At 44.0% G+C, this 23,872-nt stretch overlaps 1 protein-coding gene across 5 annotated transcripts in view; it reads right to left on the minus strand.

Annotated features, from left to right (window-relative positions):
• LOC138300566 (uncharacterized) overlaps positions 1 to 23,872 on the minus strand; it is a 960,785-nt gene that overhangs the window by 727,268 nt on the left and 209,645 nt on the right. For all 5 annotated transcript variants that reach the window (XM_069240117.1, XM_069240136.1, XM_069240146.1 and 2 more), the window contains one exon: positions 22,588 to 22,657. The gene's annotated coding sequence lies outside the window, so the exon portion shown is untranslated. The remainder of the gene's footprint in view (positions 1 to 22,587; positions 22,658 to 23,872) is intronic.

The raw sequence follows: 23,872 nt of genomic DNA on the forward strand, positions 1-23,872 counted from the left end.
TCCTCCACATTGAAACAATACTTTCTCTTTTTCTTCTTCCTCCCCTGGGACTTGTGTGTGTCCTCCTGGCTGGTTCCTGGTTGTCTGGGGTCACCCTGTGGTCTCTCCTGACTTTCTGGCTCCGTTTTGCCTCTCCACTGCACTGTTACCTGTATTAGTGTCTGTATTTGATGCTAATGCGGGTAAAAATGGTGCATTTACATTTTGCAACAGGTTTACATGTTGTGATACAGGTTAGAGTAATTTTTCCAACGTTAACGTCATTTTGCCTTACGACAAGGCTCAATTTTTTGGCTCTAACCAGTTTTAGCGCCATCCAGCATCATAGTATAAATGTGACTCCCGGGTGGCATTAAAAAATGGTGCTAGCCAGTGCTAAACTTTTTGACACACAACTGTGTTTGCGCAGTTTTGCGTCAAAAAGTATAAATCTGCGCCTGAATGTCTACCAATTTTCCAACAGAATCATAGTCATTCACTAAACCTGATAGGCAATCAGCTTTGCTCTTCATTCTTGGGATGTGTTCTACATCAAATGTGAATTCTTGCAAACTAACAACTCAGTGTCTAATTCTACTGGAAACAGTATCCAGCTTTTCTTTGTAAAAAGATCTCTAAGGGGTTTGGGATCTGTTCGAACTTTGGGTGATGAACCCCAAATTAAGGCGGTCATTATGAAGACGGCGGTAACAATCGCCTTGTTCATGCTGGCGGTCAAAACACTGACCGCCAGCATCCCTGGATCCCCGCCAGCTGCATAAATAAACTTCCTGTGGGCCGGCGGGTGGAAATATTGTTTCCGCCTGCTGGCCCACAGGAAGGCCTGGCCGGGACATTGACGGCAGCTCCAGACTCTGTGCGGCGGGTGCAGTTGCACCCGTCGCGCAGATCACTGCCCGAATATCAGGCAGTGATCAGCGCGATGGGACACTGCACCGGGGCCCCTGCACTGCCCATGCAAAGTGCATGGGCAGTGCAGGGCCCCCAGGGGTGCCCCATCGCACCCCTTCCGCCAGTCTTAAAGGCTGGAGGCTGAGGAAAAATTATCCGAGGTGTAGCACTGCTGCCCTGTTGGATAATGTTTATGCCCGCCTCCAGGCTGCCTGACGGAGGAAGCCTGGCGGTGAGTGTTGCCTGCCGATGGCGGCCCTCACCGGGTTCTTTATGTGGCGGTTTGGCCCGCCATGCCAGCTGGCGGTTTCACCCGCCAACACCGGCATGGCGGGCCAAACCGCCATGTTCATAATGACCGCCTAAGTGTTCTAATTTGTTTAATGCCAAATGAACTGGTAGCGCTTCTTTTTCTATGACCAAATATTTTAATTCAGGTCTATGTAATGATCTTTAGGTGAATGCAATTTTCTCTTCACCTGAATCACAACCCTGAGTCACAACTACTCCAAGTCCCTTAGCACTAGCATCAGTGGTTATTATTACTTTGCACCCAGGTATGAAAGATTTCAATTTTGGTGCATTTAAAAAAAATATATATATGTTTGTCAACTCTTTTTCACACTCATTATTCCATTAAAAAAATATTCTACCCTTTAAACACCTTTTCAATTTACACGTTTTAGTAGCCAGTTTATTAACAAATTTACAGTAGTACTTCACCATCCTTATATAAAGATCTTAGCTCATCCTTAGCACTTGGGGAAGTTAACTTTTTAATGGATTCTACTAGTTCTTTTTTTGATTCGACTCCTTCACGTGTGCTTGGTTGACCCAGATAACTAATCTCATTGCAACAAAACCTGTTCTTCTCTGCTTTGACAGCTAAGCCAAAATCAAATTGTTTAAGAACCATTCTCACTTTCTCATCATGTTGTTCCTCATCGTTCCCACATACTAGAACATCATCCTGATAAAAGTAAAACCTAGGAATGTTTGACAACATGGATGCCATAACCCTCTGAAAAAACGGATGCACCCGACACCAAACCAAAAGGTTGAATCTGTATGTACCCATGGGCGTGATGAAAGCAGTCAAATCTTGTGAGTCTATCTGACGACGCATCTGACAATATGCAGATGTGAAATCCATAGTAGTAAAACTGTTGCATTTACAAACAAACTTTATCATGTGGCTTATGAGCAACAACAGGCCCAAGCCATTCAGTGGCTTCCACAGGTTCTATGACTTTCCACAAACACCATTTATTTAATTATTTTTCAACCTCAACATGTACACTCAAAGGCAACTTCCTAACTCAGGAAACCACTGGCATGGCTCCTGCTCTCAGCTTTATTTAATGACCATAAGTTGTGAGACACCCAAAACTCTCTTTGTAAAACCCTAGGGAAGTCCTTCCCCAATATCAAACCATTTTGTACTGCCTGAATCTGAACCAGCGGCTGAGCATTAGAATTTAAATATATACCCAAATCATGTTGTACATGCCAGCCTAGAATATTATATCCTGTACTGGAACCATATTCTTTTCCTACAGTGAGTTTTCTTTTAAATTCCACCTCACCTTGAAAATGCCCTCTCATATTTATCAGCTGACCCCCATAACCTCCAGGTCGAACGTCCATTTTCTTTCAGTTTATTGTTCCTCCATATAGTTTCCTACATCTTTGTTCTGAAAGTATAGTCAGGCGGGACCGAAAATCAAACTTCACCTCTTCATCTGTCCCCTTAATCTTCACCACCTCCTTTGGGTTACCTGGACCTCAATCGACCATTTGTAGTACTATTTCATCACACACTTCCTCCGTCACCTTTGATTCACTTTTCAATATTTTACTAGACCTACAACACAACATGTAATGCCCTTTCCTACTCCACCAGTTACACTTGGCTTTCGTGGCAGAGCAACTCCTGGAATTGGCTATGTGACCAGTGTGTCCGCAACGAAAATAATGACGCCAGAAACCACCTTCTGCACATTTTGTGTTTTCCTTTATTCTTTCTTATATGGCATTGGCTATGTCTTTAGCCTCAGTATCCTTTTCTATTCCTTTTACATAAGACATCATGTTTTTCATTTGTGTAGCTACTATTATAACTTCATCACGAGGTGGATTGTCCTTAGGTCAAATTTCCTCTCTTATTCTCGCAATGTTACATATAAGAAAAAATGGATCTCCAATTCATTCCTCGCATAGGGGCATTTTTATACTGTTTGCACCAGATTTGCGTATTTTTCTTTACGCAAATCCAGTGCAAACTTAACTCCATATTTATATTTTGACGCTAGACATGTCTACCACCAAAATATTGGAGTTAAAGTCATTTTTTGCCTGCTGAAAACTACCTTGCGTCAATGAGATGCAAGGTAGGCATTCCCGGGCAAAAAAATGACTCAAAGGCCCTAGCGCCTTATTTAATCTCCATGTAAAAATCACGCACAGGATTAGGAGGGCTTAAATAATGGCGCTAAGCCTGCTTAGCACCATTATTTAACGGCTTAGCACCATTTAACACCTGGGTCAGGGCAGACGTTAGGGGACCTGTGGGCCTTTTTCCATGGTCAGAGACCATGGTGACAGCCCACAGGTGCCCTTCCCTGCCCCCAGGGACTCCTGCACCCACACCTGGCGGACACCTAAGGATGGAGGGGAACCATCCCAGGTAAGTCCAGGTAAGTATTTTTTATTTTTTTTTGCAAAGTGCCATGGGGGGCCCAACTTGGTCCCCTGGGCATGGCCATTGGGCTGGGGGGCCTGACTTCTGTCTTTATTTAGACAGGTGTCATGTCTATAGGGGTTGTGCATGGAAATAATGACACTAATCAGGTTAGTGTCATGTTTTTTTTACTCTAACCTGACTAGCTCCATTCTTTCACGCACAACCTCCAGTTTCCCCTACGCCTCCCCCGCCCAGTTATCGTCAATAATTTTGACGCTAACTGGGCCTTACCAACGGCTAGTGTCATAGCATAAATATGACGCCCGGCTGGCGTCCAGGAATCGCCCTAGCCAGTGGTATACTTTTTGATGCAAACCTGCGCTAACGCAGGTTTGTGTCAAAAAGTATAAATCAGGGCCACAGACTCTACTATGCTTAAACATTCTTTCTGTGCTCTTTTCCCAAAATGTAAATGCTATAGAATATTTCTGAATGTAGGTAAGTAGTGTATATCCCAATTTTGATGCACATATCAAAAGAGTTGAAACCTCTTGAAACATCATCACCCAAGTCTGGCAAAGTTTCTAAAACATCCAGTTTTTCAGCACCCAACAATGCTGCAATAGAGATGATGTCCTTTCTAAACCAATATTAGAGCCGCACAGAGCTGCATAATTGAGAAACACTTTTTTCCACCTTGCACTTAACCTGGACTCCCGAGCGAAGATAAAAAGAATGGTGGTGGTGTACACTCTGCATCATTCCTACATGTATATATCGAAAGGACAGAGTAAGAATATTTTGCAAAATAAATATCAAAATAATTTAGACTGTGAAGTGTGATGCCTAAAAAAACTTCATATGCACGTCATAATTTCCTAAAATTGCGAGCAATCTACAAATGGTGGGAGATTCACCGTAGCTCCAGTTTACAGTTAATATTCTTCAGAAAATTAGGTGAAAGGAAGGCTATAACTGCTCATAGCCACTAGATGTCACTGTACCCTGCAATCCAAGTAAATGTTTAACTGTACTGCACCATGATTATGGGAAGCCGTTCATGTCAAAATTACAGCTCCCGATATAGGACAACTCCTGAAATACAGTTTGTTTCAAAATGAATATGATACACGCCAGAATGAATGTACTAAGTATCAATATAAATATGATACCTGGCAGAGTGAATCTGACTTGAACCAAATCAAATATTAAACTTGGCAGAGTGAATGTGCTACTTAGTGATTAATATGAATAATTCACACTCCAAATTGAATAAGAGATATACTGAGATATATATCAATCATACGGAAATAGATTTGGCCCACGCTGTAAACAATAAAGCAATCACTGAAATAAACAGAATATTCATAAAAAAGAATGGGACATTTCTTGAAATGACTGACATATGCCAAGAGGAATATGACATACATTGGAATGGATATGACAGATTGAAATTAATATAAGGTACTGAAATGAAAATGTATTATTCTGAAAAGAATATATTGTGCAATGAACATTCCATTTCTTAAAGTGAATATGGTTTGCATTGAAAGAAATATGATAAACATTTACATGATTATGATATGTGTTGTAATGGGTATGATTCATGTTAAATTTAATATGATGTGTTAATATGAATGAGACATCCATTGAAAGGAATATGACACATGCTAATATGAATATGACAAACTTTTAAATGACTATGAGCCCCTTCAAAATTAACTCAACATGTCCTAAACTGAATATGACCAATGCTGAAATTAAAATGAAACTTGTCAAAATAAATATGTTATGATTTGAAATTAATATGATATACATCAAAATGGATATTATATATATTGAAATGAATAGGACCTATGTTGAAATGGATATGACCCATGTTAAAAATATTATGCCAGGTGTTAAGGGGAATTTAACATCAATTAAAATGAATATGACATTCATTGAAAGCAATATGACACACGTTAAGATGAATATGAACCAACTTTGACATGAATGTGACATCTGGTGAAGTTAATTTGACCCATATCAAAATGAATATGAGATTCATTAAAATTAATATGACACTTTTTTAAATTAATATGAAACTATGTGAGATAAATGTAGTACGCTTTGAAATGAATAAAGCACATATCAAAATGAACACAAGCCATGTTTAAACGAATATTACCCCGTTTAAATGAATATGCATTGCATTGAACTGATTTTGTTTAGCTTTAAAATTAACATTACATTTTGAAATTACATATTCTGAAAGGATATGATATGAACAAAACTGAATTAACTAAAATTAATATATGTTTTTGACTGTGTGCTGCATTTAGTTTTTGACCGCTTTAGGACTCTGAGCACTTTACCACTGCTGACCTGTGCTAAAGTGCAAATGCTCTCTTTCTAAATTGTATTGACAATTGGTTTATCCATGATTGACATATTTGTTTTACCAGTAAGTCCCTACTATAGTACAACATGTGTGCCCAGAGCCTGTAAATCAAATGCTACTAGTGGGCCTGCAGCACTGATTGTCCCACCCACATGAGTAGACCGGTAAACATGTCCAAACCTGCTACTGCAGTATCTGTGTGGGCATTTTTAACCTGCCATTTCAACCTGGCAAGTGCACCCACTTGCCAAGCCTAAACCTTCCCTTTTACTAATTGTAAGTTACCCCTAAGGTAGGCCCTTGGCAGCCCCATGGGCAAGGTGCAGTGTATTTAAAAGGTAGGACATGTACTGGTGTGTTTTGCATGTCCTGATAGTGAAATACTGCTAAATTCGGTTTTCACTATTGCCAGGCCTGTCTCTCCTGTAGGGTAGCATGGGGATTGCCTTGAAATATCTTTTAAGTTTAATTTCCCATTGGGAGCAGATTGATATGTGGAGTTTGGAGTCTCTGAACTCACAATTCAAAAATACATCTTTTGGTGAAGTTGTTTTTTAAATTGTAAGTTTGAAAATGCCACTTTTAGAAAGTGGGCATTTTATTGCTTAACCATTTTGTGTCTCTGCCTAGCTGTTGAACATACATCTGGGTCAAGATGACAGTTGGGCTGTTTGTGAGTTCACTCTAAACAGCCACATAGAGGGATCTGAGGTGTGCCATGCTTAGCCCGATGGGTCTTCCTGAGCTAGACTGGTGGGCGGAGCTGTCACTTGCACCTGAATAGTCTGTGCCTGTCCTTATACAAATCAGTCTTCAGCACCCTGGAGTGTGTCTGGAGCCAGGGCAGGAATAGCAGAGTCTTGCGCACTAGAAAGACATATTTTTTAAGTTTTCCTACTTCAAAGGCAGAAATGGGTATACGTACTGTACCTTTGACCCCACACATTTATGCTGCTTGCTGCTTCTGTCCTGGGAGTGAAAGAACTGGACTTTGCTTTCTATATCCTGCTTCCAAAGGTTCTCTAAGGGCTTGGACTGAACTTGCCGCCTGTTAAGAAGTCTCAGGGACATCAAAGACTTCATCTGCCAGCACATGGGCTCTCTTGCTGAGAGTCCTGACTTGCCAAGTGGTGCCAAATCCAGTACCTGGGCCATTTGGGAGTGAGTTCTGGTGCAACCAAGAAGAAACCATGTGCATCAACTCCAGAGCGTCTTCGGGATAGGTGCCGCTGTCTGACACCGTGCAGCTGTCTAGACCCGAGCCGTGGCATCCACTGAGTACAACGACCAAGACCGATGCCACAGGCCCCACACCGCCACAGTGCCTGTGAAGTTCCACCACAGCGTGAGTCCCGAGTGCAGTGTCACTGACGCTCATGACACCCAACTCTAACTCCACCACAGCACCTGTGGCCCGATGGTGTGATCACAACACTGTGAAGTTGACGCCTTGTGTCTTGACCTGCTGGATTCATTGACCCCACCTTGTCAAAAGAAACTGATTCCTCGCCACTGATGCGGCATCCCCTCCTCTGCAACCATAAGGAACCAATGCCTCACCTCTCCTACCTAGCAGTAAGGAACCAATGCCTCCCTTCCCCAGTGGCAGTAAGAACCAACACCACACCGACTCCAGTGACGCCTCACCTCCCTGACTCCGTGCAAAGTTTTTGTTTCCTCATTTTCCAAGGTACTGTACCTGGGGTCCGTACAACTCCGTGACCAACCCACACTCCCACGCATGTGGCGTCAGACTGTTGGGAATGGCTCCGTCAAGACATTGTGATAGCCCCAGTTGGAGCTATTGTGTTTCTAAGTGCTATACTAATATTTAGGGCCGGATTGTAAGTTTGGTGGTCGGGCTGCCAGACTGCCATTCATACAGGCAGGACCATCATCCACCAAGCAAAAAAGGCAGACCGCCAGCGGTGCGGCAGCTTGGATTTAAGTGATCTGACCTCCAGTGTCATCAGCACTGCAGCCAAACACCAAGCCTACCACAAACACACAGTTGCCGTGGCAGTCAACCACCGTGGTCCATGTTCAGCAAAGTAACAGACAAGTGCACACTGGATGAATTCAAACAACACAGCTGACACACATAGGCCAAGTCAACACACTGACAAAAGACACTATAAAACACACCTCTTCACAGACTACAATCCTTTTCATTGCCACTCAGCACAGCAAGACTGACCACACATCATTTTGTAAATTTTTGTCATGTCAGCCCTTTTTTCCCCATCCCATTTTACAACTTTCACACACATCATCTTTTTTTCCATATTCACCTGTCTTGTTTAGTTAGTCACTGTCAACCTCTTTTGAACTTCCAGCTATGTCACGGGCCAAAAACTCATGATTTTCAGAGGATGAGTTGAGAGTCATGGTGGATCATTAGAATAGAGCCACAGTTGTTTGGAGCCTAAGTCCAGCACACTCCTCTCAGTAGGGAAATTAAAATGTGGGACAGGATAGTTGACAGAGTGATTGCTGTAGACACCATACTGCACACAAAGGAGGACATTAGGAAGAGGTGGAAAACATCAGGGACAGGGTCATTTCCCTGATCACCAGGCAGCAGCTGGGCCAGCGGAAAAGTCGTAATAGGGAACCAGAAATACCGCCAGCAGTGGCGGTATTCTGGCTCCCGCAGCCTCGGCAGTCTTTTGAAAAGACCGCCGAGGTTGTAATGAGGGCCAATATATGCTCTATCACATGCATGATGGCCACCTTCACATTTCCCTGATCAGCAAGCAGCAGCTGAAGGCCAAGAAGACTGGCAGTGGCCCTCACAGTGCCATGCTAAGACTCTTTCAATGGGAGGAGAAGGTCTTGGCCATCTTGCATCCTCAGGGCTTGACAGGAATAACTGGGGATGTGGAGTCTGGCAAGTCACAACACAAAAAATATTGCAAAACTGCAATGTCATGCATGCTCATAGCTTAGCTGTTGCCACTGTCTTGTTCATGTACCTCAACAAAATGCAATACCCAGAGTATCTGATTTGTAATCTGTATAACTGGATCCAATATCACAGCTCCCAAGGCCCATCACATACCATATGCCAGAATGTTGGTTGGAAATCTCACAATAACAAAAACACATTCCAGGTTTTATGGTATGTCCCAAAAATGAAAACTTATGCTCAAAACTAAATGCAGCCTGCATACAGATATGTAATACCAAACATTTGTCAAGTGTTGGGGAGTAGAGAGAGTGGCCTGACTGCAGCTCCCCGTATGCACTGTTCCAGTAACTCTAAACACCAGCCCAGTGGTCACTTGTCCAAATACCCGTGTTTGTGAACTCTCATTTAAAGTGTACTCACCTGGGAGGATCCAATTTGTCAAGTGTGTATAGTAGAGGGAGTGATTGGACTGCAACTCCCAGGAGGCATTGTTTCAGTAACTCCAAACACCAGCCCAGTGGTCACTTGGCCAAAGACCCATGTTTGTGAACTCTCAACTGAACTTCACTCCCCTGGGAGGATACCATTTGTTTAGTGTGTGTAGTGTAGAGAATGATCTGACTGCAAAACACAATGGACCCTGATCCAGTAACTCCAAACCCCAGCCCAGTGGTCAATTGTCCAAAAAGCTAGTTTGTGAATTCTCAATTAATGTGTACTCACCTGTGAGGATAACATTTGCCAAGTGTGTATAGTAGGGGGAGTGTTGAGACTGCAACTCCCAGGAGGCACTGTGTCAGTAACTCCAAACACCACCCAGTGGTTACTTGTCCAATTACCCCTGTTTGTGAACTCTCAATTGAAGTGTACTTACCTGGGAGGATACCAATTGTCAAGTGTGTGTAGTAGAGGGAGTGACCTGACTGCAACTCCCAGGAGGCACTGTTTCAGTAACAAGAGTGATCCGACTGCAAAGCACAATAGGCCCGGTTCCAGTAACTCCAAACACCAGCCGAGTGGCCACTTGTCCAAAGACCCTTGCACTTACCCAGCACCATACCCCAGCGGATGTCAAAACTGCAACAAGAGAAAGCCTGACTGGTTGCTAAGTCACATCTGTGCTGATTATGTGTGAGCAATGTCAGGTGCTACAATCATGAAGTGAGTGACTCATTGTTGCAGTTATGTCCCGGTCCTTAACAGGAGACTTAGCATATCCAAACCGTCCTTAGTTATTGATGCCAAATGAGCCTGCATTTGGTAGGCCACATGCCCAGACATGCACAGGGAAGACACTTTCCGCACCCACTAAAACAGCCCTTTCATTGTCACTCAAGTGTATGGGTGAAGTCTGTGCTATGGTAGTTGTCTGTAGGGACTGTATGCATTGAGTCAGTTTTGCAGAGTGTAAATGTGTTTGTCCAGTCAGGCCTAAGGAGTTTACCCTTCAGAAACCACATTGGAGTGTGGTGCTTCATTGTGGCTCACATCACAGTACATGTTTCTGTAGCATAGGCTACCTGATGTCAGTAGGCTTGCTTAGTCATTGTAGGACTTGAACAGGGTAGTCAGTTAGTGTGCAGATGAATCCAAAAGTGTGTAGTAATGTCCCTGTACTTATTGGCATGTGTGCTTCACACTTGTGGTATGTTGACAAATTGCTTTATGCTTGGTGTTTCTAACATGTGTGTCACACAACCATTTAGGCAAAAACTTGTGTTTGTAATCACTTGATTCGTCTCTTGAATCCATACAGGTAAGAAGGAAATTTGGAGAGCCAATACCCAGAAGGTGCAGACTCTGGGGGTCCATAGCTGGCGCAGAGCCCACTGTTGCAAGAAGTTGGAGGACTTGAGACGCTGGGCCAGGAAGATCGCGGAGGTCCAGCCTGGGCTGTCCTCCCACCGTGGGCAGGACGCACTTTGGAGCATGACCCCCCTAAGGGCCTGCATTCTGGCAGTGGCATACTTAGACCTTGATGGGCATTTGAGCTGAGAACAGCAGCCACAAGGGGGTGAGTGCAGGGCATATTCCTGTCACATAGCCAAGTTGATGTGTTAAGTTCTGACATCTCCTCCTGATGACTGAGGATGGGCCATGTGTGACACATAAGATGAGAAACTGTTTGTATAGATATGTAATTTGGTGCATACTGATGTGCCTTGCCTATTAGCCCAGGGACCTTGCATACAACTGAGTACAGTCCACAAAACAACTGCTCTCCAGGGACAACATAAGGCTGTGTACAGTGATCAATCAAGTGAGGTTTGTTGTTGTACTGGGTCTAAATTATACGCAACAGACCACTACTCCTTAGTGTTACAGCCCAAAGAAAAAGAAGTGGTGGATCACTGTCCTCAGCCATGTGTCTAGCCACGTGAGTAAATTAGCGTCTGCTCCCCAGAGGCCACCTGTTTTCAGTGACGAGTGCTGGTGCCTCACTACTGTCTGTCATGTGAAGGTGGCCATCATGCTTGTGATAGAGCATACATTGGCTCTCATTACAACCTCAGCGGTCTTTTCAAAAGACCGCCGAGGCTAAGGGAGCCAGAATACTGCCACTGCTGGCGGTATTTCTGGTTCCCTACTACGACTTTTCCGCTGGCCCAGCGGGAAAGTCACATCAACATTGCTGCCGGCTCGTAATAGAGCCGGCGGCAATGCTGATGTGCAGCGGGTGCAGTAGCACCTGTTGTGCATTTTACTGCCCGAAATTTGGGCAGTGAAATGCGCGATAGGATATGCCTGGGGGCCCCTGCACTGCCCATGCCAAGTCCCCCTTACTCCCAGCCTTTCCATGGCGGTGTTTACTGCCGTAGCCACGCTGGCGGTTGGGGACTCATAATCCCCAGGGCAGCAGTGCTTGCACCGCTGCCCTAGGGATTATGTCCGCCAGGTGGAAGTCTGGCGGTATAGTGGAGGGGCGGGCGGTATGGGCATGGCTATTGCTCCACGTCATAATAGCTGGCAGAACACAGCCAGCCTGTTGGCAGTGTTACCGCCAGCTTACCGCCGGCCGCCAGGGTCATAATGAGGCCCATTGTTCTTTGGGTGTAGCTACAGATCAAAACTTTCCTTTGGTAAGTGGGGATTGTACATTGACATGATTTATGGCCTATCATTGTTGTCAAAATCCCTTGTGTCAGCATGTTAGCATGTGTCCCGTTCACTTTTGATAAAATGTGTACACTGCTTTTTCATGCATCATTTACCTGTGTTCAGGGGATGATTTCTGTATTCCTTCACATATGTTTGCATGCCAACCTGTCTTTGGAATTGTACATATACAATGGGGCTACATTTCATTAGGTGACACAGACAGGTGTGTGTCATGATTGATTGTTGACTCACACATACCCTAACCCTTCATTGCAGGTCATTTGGCTGCAGGAGCAATGAGAGACATGACAGGTAGGACTGGAGTTTTTACCAGTGCTTAATTTGTAAATACAAATGTGCCGGTGCTCAAAGCCCTCCTCTTAGTCACGCGTCTGCTGCCATTAAATGTGGGAACACGAATACTGAGACGGCATAATCCTGAAGCACTCTCGGGCCCTTTCAATCTATTTAAAGCCACTCTCTGCTCCATTAGCTCACTCTGGCAGCTTTCTGCTTCCTCCCTTTGTGACCCTTTTTCGTTTTTCCCTTCCTCCGTCTTTCTTATATGTGTCTTTTGCTCGCAGCAAATGCTTGAGGCAGAAGAATAAGCCCCGGCCCTCAAAAATAAGTGCCGGTGTTCCGCACCGGAAACAACAAGCAGAAATTAAGCACTGGTTTTTACACACAATGTCCATGTTCATGCCATTGATGTGGCATCATGTGACAAAGTGCACTGCACATGTGAAATGGGGAAGGTTTGTTGCCTGACTGTTGGCATGCATCATGGAGTGACTTGCAGTTAAGGTGGAATCACATGTGGTTGGGTACAACCATTCATTAATGGACATCTGGTTTTGCAGTACCGAAATTGAGACAGTGGTGTAACTTCCCATTGGGCAACATGTTGAAGGCCTTCTACAAGTACTTGCAAATCCCTGGGCCTCTACAACATACAAATGATTAATGGCATCTACTGATGCAATGAGACTATGTCATAGTAAGGGGTGCCAAGCAGTAGTCTAGATTTCCCTGGGGTTAGCTGATTCATTGTGTTGTGGATTTTAGAGACATATCTCCCTGACAATTTGCTCATTTTGTTCATAGTATACATTTCCATGCCAAATATGTAGAATATATGAGCAACTTTAGTACTACCTCCATGACTCCACTAGGACAATTTACACATGGTGAAATGTGCATTGTTGATATGTTTCCAGTGTGACATGAATATTTCCATGTCACCTTCTTCAGGATACTGTACTGCTGTCAGCAACATAACAGGATTTTGGAGAATCATTTCTTGTTGTTGTGTTATTGTGTATGTGACAAATACTTGTCTGCACTACCTTTTGTGGGATCTGTTGGAATGAACATGGCATTGGCCTACTATTGTATGACAACAGGTATGCTCCACAATGCAAAGCATTGAATGTGATATGGTCTCATACTTGTTCAATGGTTACTGAGATTGCACAACTTCACCCATGTAATTGGAGTTGTCTGAGATCCTGTTTTTCCTGTGGGCAACTGTTGACAGTTCATGTGGCATGCATGCATATTGTATGGTACATTTAGGAGCCACCTTGGTGTAGTTTGTTTCTGGGGCATACTTGACATCACGGAAATGTTTGCTAATCAAGTGTGATCAGTAACATGTGGTGACCCTTTTCCCCTTTGCATTTGCAGCATCATGCCAGACAAGTGAAGGAGACAGGGTGCAACCAAGTGGGGAAGAATCTGGCCACAGTACTTCCAGTCATGACACCACTGACACTGAGGGATCAGGTGGCCCACAGAGTGAGGGGAGTGCCACAGAGGACACAGGACTGACCTTGTCATCTTCATATTCTACCTCCAGTGGCCACTCCCTAGTGGTGGGGAACCCATCAGGACCTGCTCCTGTGCCATCCTTGTCCGCCACCCCCAGTTCTATCACCACCCTCCCTGTTGTTTCTCGCCCAGTTGGCCATGCCCACTCACCCAAGAGGATTGATGTCTCCTTTGCCCCAGCCACCACAGCACCAGCCCCTGTTACCCCTGCTTCCCTGAGTGAGAAGACTATTGATCTCCTGAGGAATATCTCTGTGGAGCAGACTGCCATAGCGAATGCCATCCATGGGTTGGCAAGCCAACTTCAGCAGACAAATGCTTTCCTAGAAGGCATTCATAGTGACATGTCTGGCCTACAGAGATCTTTTCAGCCTCTGGTCTCCTCGCTGATGATAGTCATCCACCCCCCAATCCTCCCTCTGACCATCTCTCTCTTCTCAATCCAAATTCAGTATTCCCCTACCTGTCCTAAGCACACAGACACATATGCATGCACCTACCTCAACACACACAAGCAGCAAACATTGACACAAACACCACAAGACATACCGGCATGCAGGCACTCATTATTCACCCACAGACACCACATCAGCCACCATTTCAACAGACAACCCCACCTACCCAAACACCACATCTACCATACCCACAGACACTACCACAGCACCCACCATACACCCAGACTACAGCTCACAACCCACAGACCCTCTCTCTTCAGACACCATATCCGCAGAGACCACCGCAACACCCACAGACACCTCCCCAACAGATACACACACATCCACCACCCCATCATCACCCAGCACCTCCACCTGCCAGACCCCCTAAAACACACAAATGCCCACACCCACAAACACAATAGACACCACCCAAACACAGGCATACCTCACACAAGCACACACTCCTGGCATCTACACCCACAGACAAGCCCACCACTCCATCAACCTCCAAGTGCCCAACCCCTTCTGATGACCCAACCTGTTTTCCCAAGAAGAGTATTATTTTCGACCTTTCCCCTGTTACCTCCATACCCCCTCCCAAACCCAAAAGGCCCCCACCTACAGCCCAACCCATCCCTTCGACATCCAGGTCCTCCCCTGTCACACCTGTTCCCCTGCAAGCACCCACACCCCTCCCCCCATAAGAAGACACCCACCCCTCTGAAGAAAACCCCCCCCCTGCCAAACCCACCCATCCCAACATCTGACCACACCACACATAAGGATGAGCTCTGAGGTGCTGGCCTGACACTTGACCTTCCTGTGGAGGGTCCCTGGCAGTGATTGGAGTCTAGGTTGGGCACAGTAGTATGCATGGATTCACATAGAGTGGCCAATGGCCTTTGCTTTTCAGCATTTGAATTTAATCAACCCAAGCTGTTATTTTGTTGGGTGCACATTTGCCCTGCCATTACTTTTCTACCTTTATGTTGTTCCTGAATCACTTGTGCTGTATGCCTACAGTTGTGTGTGTTTCACCCTGATTGCTGATCCAGTTGCTGTTGTTTGCAATATCTGACTTAGTGGGCAGTGCTGGTCACCTAAGACAAGGGTAGATGTTCACTGTATGGATATGTGGGTATTGATCCAATTGGGGTGTCATTGCATTGTGTTATGTTTGCTAGGTAAGTATTTCATCTTGTGTTGGCCAATGTATGTATGGTGTTAGATTTTGTACTTTCGTCTCATGTGTGGGAGGTAGAGTTTTGTTTGTCCACACATGGAGGGTGTTCAATTGTTGTAGCTTCCTTTGCATTTGACTGTCCCTGTGTCCAATTGGATGTTTGTACCTTACAGCTACTTCATCTAGATGTATTCCCCATGCTGTTGCTGTTGTGCATGCTTTCTTGACTTGCACTTATACATTTGGCAGATAGGCATGTCACTTTTCTCAAATATCGTTTGTTCCTGAGATACATGAAGGACAGTTTCCTGTGCAAATGCAGTTTTAGGGGCATTTGCACAGTGAAAGGTGTCCTAGAGCAGCCTCCTTCCATGAATGCTCCTGATGCGGCTATCCCTATTCTGCCGGTATTGTTCGCATTGAGCTTTGCATATTCGTTTCACAACCTATTGTGCATCCCATTGTCCTTCCATTGTGTTGCAATGTGGGTGCTGTGTTGGTCCATCGATGAGCAGCACCTGCTGCAGGACGTGTGTGATGGGCTCCATGTCGGTCTTCCTTCCATGTGACTGCCAACATTGTAATACGGTGGTCCAACAGCCAAGCAGATGGTGGTCGGACTGCCAAACGGGTAATGAGGACCTTAATCTTTGAAAATGTGTATCTTTGCTTGTGTATGTTGGATTTATTGTCATTTTGCTCTTGATTTATTCAGATAAATATTGGCTATTTTTTTATACTGGTGCGGAGTACTTTTGTGGTGTTTTCACTGTGTTACTGTGTGTTTGTGTAAAAATACTTTACACATTGTCTCCGAGATAAGCCTGACTGCTCATGCCAAGAAACCAAGGCTGTGAGCAGGGGTTATCTTAGCTGTGTGACTCCCTTACCCTGACCAGAGTGAGGGCCCCTACTTGTACAGGGTGCAAAACACTGCCAACAAGAGACCCCATTTCTAACACCTCCCTTTACCTCTATGCGCACATTAAAAAATGTGTTATTTAGAAAAATATTTACGTGTGTGATAAAGTACTGTGTGCCAAATGTGGAAATACTTACCTGCCTTGTAAATGGATGCATGGTAAAGGCTCATTCCTTGTTTTATATTCTGTTAAATGATTGGTATATTAATTTCAGCTAATTCATTTTAGTACATAGCATACCCTTTGAGAACATGTAATATTACAGTTAATATGTAATATTAATTTCAAAGCAAATCAATATAAGGTCAGTGCAAGCCATATTCACCTAAAAAGCAGTCATATTCATTTAAGCATGGAATCTGTTCATTTCGATATATGCTTAATTCAGTTCAAAGCATGGTACATTTATCTCACAGTTTCATATTTGTTTCAAAAAGTGTCATATTCATGATACAAAATGTCATATTAATTTTGATGTGGGCAATATTAATTTCACCAGGTGTCATATTCATTTCAAAGTGGCTCATATTCATCTTAACATGTGTCATATTCCTTTCAATGAATGCCATTCATTTCAATGAATGTACTATTCATCTTAACACCTGTCAAAATAATTTTAACACAAGTCATATTCATTTTAACACAGGTCATATTCATTTCAATATATACAATATTTTTTTTTGTGTGTATCATATCAATTTCAAAGCATAAAATATTCATTTTGACAAGTTTCATTTCAAATTCAACATCGGTCATATTCAGGTTAAGACATGTTGACTATATTTCAGTGGAGCTCATATTCATTTCAATGAATGTCGTATTCACCTTAGCATGTGTCATATTCCTTTCAATGAATGCTTCATTCATATGAACACAATTTTAACATGAATCACATCCATTGCAACATATATCATAATCATGTCAATGTATATCATATTACTTTCAATGCAAGCTATATTCAGTGTGATCAATGTCATGATCATTTTAACATTACTCATTTTCATTTGAAAACATGTCAAATTCATTTCAATGAAGGTCATACTCATTTCAACTCATGTTATATTCTTTTTAACATGTGTTATATTCCTTTCAGTCAATGTTATTTGTATTTCAATGGACGTCATATTCATATTAACAACTGTCATATTAATATTAAGCTGCAACTTATCAATTTTAACATATATCATATTCATTTGAATATGTGTCATATTAATTTCAAGGTGTGCCATATTAATTTAACAAATGTCATGAGTATTCCATCTTTGGTCATACTCATTTGAAGGCATGTCAGCTTCAATTCAATGGGGTTACATTAATTTCAGCACAAGCCATATTCGTTTTCAATCATCTCATATTCATTGCCATCTGGGTAATATTAATGTCAACACTATTCAAATTCATTGCAACATGTTTAATGTTAATTTGAGTATATATTATATTATTTTCAATTTGCATTACTTTCTTTTCAGAATGGAATGTATTTATTTCAGTACCTTATATTCATTTCAGTCTGTCATATTCATTTCAATGTATGTCATATTCCTCTTGGCATATGTCAATCATTTCAAGGAATGTCCCATTCTTTTTGATGAATATTGTATTTGGTTTAGTGATTTTTTTATTGTTTACCACCAGGGCCATATTAATTTGAGTATGACTGATATATATCTCAGTAGATTTTTTATTCAGTTTGGTGTGTGTCTTATTCATATTAATCACTAAGTAGCATATTCACTCTGCCAGGTTTCATATTTGTTTTGGTTCAATTCAGATTCACTCTGCCAGGTATCATAATTATTTTGACACATAGTATATTAATTCTGGTGTGTGTCATTTTTATTTTGCAGCACGCTGTGCATTTCAGTAGGTTTCCTATATGGGGAGCTGTAATTTTGACATGAACGGCTTCCCATACCATGATTCCTGCAGTCGCGTGATAATAATAAACTGTTCCTCTCCACCATGAATGGAACTCAACTGAAGTGAGAAACAAATGATGAAAAATGCATGAGGAGTGCTCTAGGAAGTTCATGTGTGTTGAGAGTAGTCATTCATCGCTACTGTCTGCTTAAACAAGGATTTTCCATCGACGGCCTGACAGAGCACAATGTAGCCAGGGATTCACGGCCTGATACTCTCCTGCTTGAAACTAGATCTTCAATGTCTTACCCATCATACAGTAACTCTTATCACAACATGAGTCATTTGCACAGGCTAATCTGTGTTCCTTCTGTCCCACTACCACCATATATATATATATATATATTTAAATAGATTGTAACTATTCATTCTCCTGAAGAAAACATTAAACTTGTGTCAGTACGCTGTACCTTGAAACGCCCTATAATGTCCACGTCATTTAGCACTTCGTTGCAAGCGTTGGCATAGCAACATCTTCACTTCCAATAACTGTGAGTGGTAGCAGTCAAAATAAGTTGAGGTGCTTTCGATCCTCTTCACCAGACTGAGGTCTCAAACCATAAAATATCCGCACAAAGATTTCAAAGTTGAACAAAAACAGTTTGTTGCACCTGGCCTTTTTTTGCAGGGTCATCCCCAGTCTTTTTGGCTCCTTCTTCCTAATTTTTCTGACCATTTTTTGTTGGCTTTATGACTCTGGGCACCTTTCCACTGCTAAACAGTGCTAAAGTGCATATGCCCTGTGTGTAAATTGTACTGTTGATTGGTTTATCCATGATTGGCATATATGATTTACTGGTAAGTCCCTAGTAAAGTGCACTAGAGGTGCCCAGGCGCCGTAAATCAAGAGCTACTAGTGGGCCTGCAGCACCGATTGTGCCACCCACATAAGTAGTCTTGTAAGCGTGGCTCAGACCTGCTACTGCCGTGTGTGTGTGTGTGTGTGCAGTTTTCAACTGCCTATTCGACCGCGTAAGTGTACCCACTTGCCAGGGCCAAACCTCCCCTTTAAATACATGTAAATAACCCTTAAGATAGGCCCTAGGTAGTCCCATGGCCAGGGGGCAGTGTATTTAAAAGGTAGGACATGTACTGGTGTGTTTTACATGTCTTAACAGTGAAATACTGCCAAATTCGGGTTTCACTGTTGCAAGGCTCTTAGTCACTCTTAGGTTAACATGGGGACTGCCTTTAAAAAACTTTAAAGCGCAGATTCCATTTGAGGGCAGATAGAAATGTGGAGTTTGGGGTCTCTGAACTCACAATTTAAAAATACATATTTTCGTGAAGTTGGTTTTTAGATTGTGAGTTTGAAAATGGCACTTTTAGAAAGTAGGCATTTTCTTGCTTAAACCATTCTGTGACTGCCTGTTTGTGGGTTCCCCGACTGGGTCAGTTTGACAGTTGGGCTGTTCACACCTCTCCTCTAGACAGTGACACAAAGGGAGCTGGGGTGTAGCCTGCATATCTTGATGAGCCATCTGAGCTAGAATGGAGGGAGGAGTGGTCACTTGCACCTGCAAAGACTGTGCCTGCCCTCACACAATACAGTCTCCAACCCCCTAGTATGTGTCTGTGACCTGGCCTGGACAAGGAAGGATCTTGCAAACACTTGAGATTTTGCTTTGAAGTTTGCCAACTTCAAAGGCAGAACGGGGTATAAGAAGACCCAAAACCCCAGACTTTTAGAATCTTTCTGGAATCAAGAGGAACATCTGCCCAGGAGAAGAGCTGAAGAGCTGAAGGAGTACAGTCCCTTTGCTGTGTTACTATGCTGGACTAGCCTGCAGTTGCTGCTTCCGCCTGAAAAGAGTGCAAAGGGTGAACTTTGCTGTGTGTCCTGCTTGAGAAAGTTCTCCAAGGGCTTGGAGTAGAGCTTGCCTCCTGTTCGAAGTCTCAGGGACATCTAAAACTTCAGTTTCCTCAACCTGCAGCACTGGGAACTGTGTTTTTTGTGCTGTTCAAGAGGAGAAACCACTGCGACCCTGCCAACGACGCCGCTGCCCTGCACCGTGACCTGCCAACGCTGCATGTCACCACACTGCCCTGCTTCGCAACGCGATCGTGGTCTCACCGACGCCATCATTGGACGACTTCACTGAGCCGCTGCTCGCACCGCAACCTGTGGGCCTCGCACTCCAGCCTCGCCTGCTCACACCGCAGCCTGGGCATCCCTGACAATGCCGCTCCTACTGACACCGGTGCCGCTGCCTGCACCGTGGCCTGTGGATACCGCTCGTGAGGTACACAAAGCACTGTCCCAACCTGCACTGCAGCCCCGGTTCACCAACGCCAGAATCATCGACTCCAGTGTCGTCACCAGGCATCCTGCCCGCACCGCGGCCTGTGGACACCACTCGTGAGGGTCACGAAGCACCGTCCCGTCCCGCACCGCTTGCTTGGACCTACCGACGACAGCGCTTCAGCAACGATGACGCTGCTGCCTGCACCGTGACCTGGTGACACCACACGTCGCACTGCTCCACTGCACACCGTAGCCCTGGTCTGACCGACGCCACTGGACGCCGTCACCGAGCCGCTGCCTGCACCGTGACCACGCCAGCACTCCTGACTTCATCGGCCCAGAGTTCGATCTGCAATGAGTGTGACTTCAAGGCCCCGATGACCCACACACCGACTCCAGAACCGACACCGCGATGCCCCTCTCCGGTGCTCACTGCGAGGATCATGACGCCCTGCAAATCCAAGGTTGTGTTTGTGGGTCTTCCCGACACCGTAGCTTGCTCGCGATGCCGCAGCCAGCCTGAACTGTTGGTTTTGTTGATCATGACGCTGTGATAGCCCCAGGTGGAGCTATTGACTTCAAGGAACTGTATTTTTGAGTAAATCTTGCAGAATTCATATATCTATTACTGTATGGTGGATTTTTATAGTATTTGGTCTCGTCTTGTATAGATAAATATTGGCTTTTTTTCTAAAACTGGTGTATTGTCCTTTTGTAGTGCTTTCATTTATTACTGTGTGTTACGTGCAAATGCTTCACACATTGCTTCTGATATAAGCCTGGTGGCTCGTGCCAAGCGACCAAGAAGGGGGGGGAGCTATTTAAGCAGGTATCTCACTTATCCTGACTAGAGTGAGGGTCCCTACTTGGACAGGGTTCAAACCGACTGCCAACTAGAGACCCCATTTCTCACACAGTTTATTTATAAGGCACATCAGCCATGAACGGTGCCAGCTTCTGCACAGGCAGTTGAAGCTCCTCACATCTCTCACTCTTCCTCCACATTCTAAATGGAACTTTCCATGAGTAAGAAGAATAGGGTGAGACAAAATAAAGAAAGATAGGTACACTTTTATTTTGAGATGTGACTGACTTACCAGTCAGTCGCATTACATAATGTGGTTTCTCAGGAGGTCGCCAGTAAATATCCATTAGGCCAGAAACACTCTGCAAAGGGTGACAAATGCAGACATGGAGGCCTAAGAGTGACAGCAGACCACCATTCCTGGGTTCGTATTCTTAGCAGGAAAACTTTTGTTGAAAAAAAACGTGGCCCATGTCCCTTAAAAGGACAATTCTCTGTTACCCCAGGACTGGCATGTCACAGTTCCCAAGAGGGAATCAGTCCCACTGGGGCAGCTTGCTACAGTATTTGTGATTCAGTTTCCACCACAACCAATGTAACACATCAATGGTTTGCAACAGCCATTGGAACCAAGCCAGTGCAGCTCACAAAGGGAAGGGCTCACTTCTATATGCAATTCAGGAAGGGTCGTAAAAGTACTTTCACAATTCGGAAAGATGTTTTGTCCTTTGTACAAATGTGTTTTGTAATTGCAAACCACGTGTTTTTGTGAGTCACAGGCATTTCGACCGCAAGTAATCTTTGTTCATTGGCCCAGAATCCCTTTCGATTTGCAGACAGCTCTGGAACAATGAAACTGTTTTTTGTAGGTGCTATTTGAATTTGTCAGCGGTAACTTCCCAGTGCGTTAATCATCTGTTGCTGTTGACGGTATTTTACTAAATGAAGAGCAACTCAAAAGCCACACTACAAACTATAACCCAAAGATATTCTCGATGAGAAATTCACAACGGGTACACTAATCTTTAAAAAATCAAAGCAGCAGAATTGCAAATTAATGTTTACAAACCAAAACACACTTCAAAAATACATGACCGAACGAAATATCTTCAATACAGAATGCCTTAAAGACATACATATGAGATGCAACTCAAAGGATATCGCTGCGCTGCAAGAGCAACATCAACATGGCAAGAAGATGAAAAATAGAAATTATTATTATTATTATTTTTTTGAAAAGGTCGCAACGGGACTTTAAATAGATTAGTGGGGCTTACCAAGTGCACGCACGGTCCGTGATCCGGCCCTGTAAGCGATTTCCAGCAGCGGCGCCGACAAATACAATTACTGGAAATAAAAAAAAGTGAGATTGTGACTCAGATACTGTCAACATCTTTTCCCAGCATTATCTCCGCACAGCTTTGCAGGTGCACAAATGTGACTTGTTTAGAATGAATGCACCACACCAATCGGTTCTGAGTAAAGTCCAAGTGGGCAGTGGCGGATCGTGGATTATAAATGTGGTGAGCACTGAACAAGCGAACAAGCACTCCTCAAGTGAAGGACAGTGTTCAGGGGCTTTCCTTTTTGCAAGCTGTCCATTAAATTCTGTGTGTCCATTAAAAAAGTGTAGTAAATCGAATCGGGCTGCTTCAAAGCATCGTATAATTGCTGTCTTCAAACAAAGAAGTTAACGAAGCCATTGTTTTGGTGACATGAAAATCAACAGAGCAACAGAAAATCAAAGTCAACATGTAGAGCCTGGGACTCTAGTAGTTCTGTTTTATACATGGAGTTTTACAGAAAAAATAAAATTCCACTTACCAAGCATCTGGGTACTGCAGAAAGCGTTTAAATCGAGCAATGATGAAAGGGGACCTGGGCGGTGCTGCCGCGCTAATGGTGACCCCTACCCCGGATAGCCAGCACTACCAGAGACAGAGGGAGTGGGGGTGAGGGGCTAAGGAGAGCAGGTCCCCTTAGCACACCGCTGCACAGCGCACGCTTTCCCCACTCCTTGAGGCCAGACTTCCATGGCTGGGACTAGCTGCCAGATTCCTCTCCCAACACAGCGCTTAGCACCACTCACTCCCACTTTCACAGTGCAACCCATCCAGACGGCCCATTCCCGTAACATAAAAGTAGTACTTGACTCTGTTTTTTGGTTTGGGAAATGTTGGCCACAGTTAATTAACGTTGATTTACAGCATGTTTGCCCTGCTTTTATAAGGGCCATAAATCATTCCATCATCTCAGATGTACATGCAAATGGGGTCATGATTGTCATAGACCACTACCAGTTCCTCTCCTTTGTTCGCGCACCTCGTTTTGGGGCGATTTTACTCGAGGGCCTCGACGGGGTTTCCGCTCTGGCCCCTTCAGCATCCTTGGGTTGCGGGCCTTCGCCCTAAGTCAGCTCTAGCCCGAGCCATTCGCTTGCATGAAGCTCTGCTGAATCTACCCCAGACGCATCAATAGTGCCCCAAGGCAGGCTTATGCAGAGCTGCGTGCTAAAACAGGCCATATCCATACGGTGACCAGAATTTTAAAGTTAAAAAACGG

This window comes from Pleurodeles waltl, chromosome 1_2, assembly GCF_031143425.1.
Source record: "Pleurodeles waltl isolate 20211129_DDA chromosome 1_2, aPleWal1.hap1.20221129, whole genome shotgun sequence".
NCBI lineage: Eukaryota > Metazoa > Chordata > Amphibia > Caudata > Salamandridae > Pleurodeles > Pleurodeles waltl.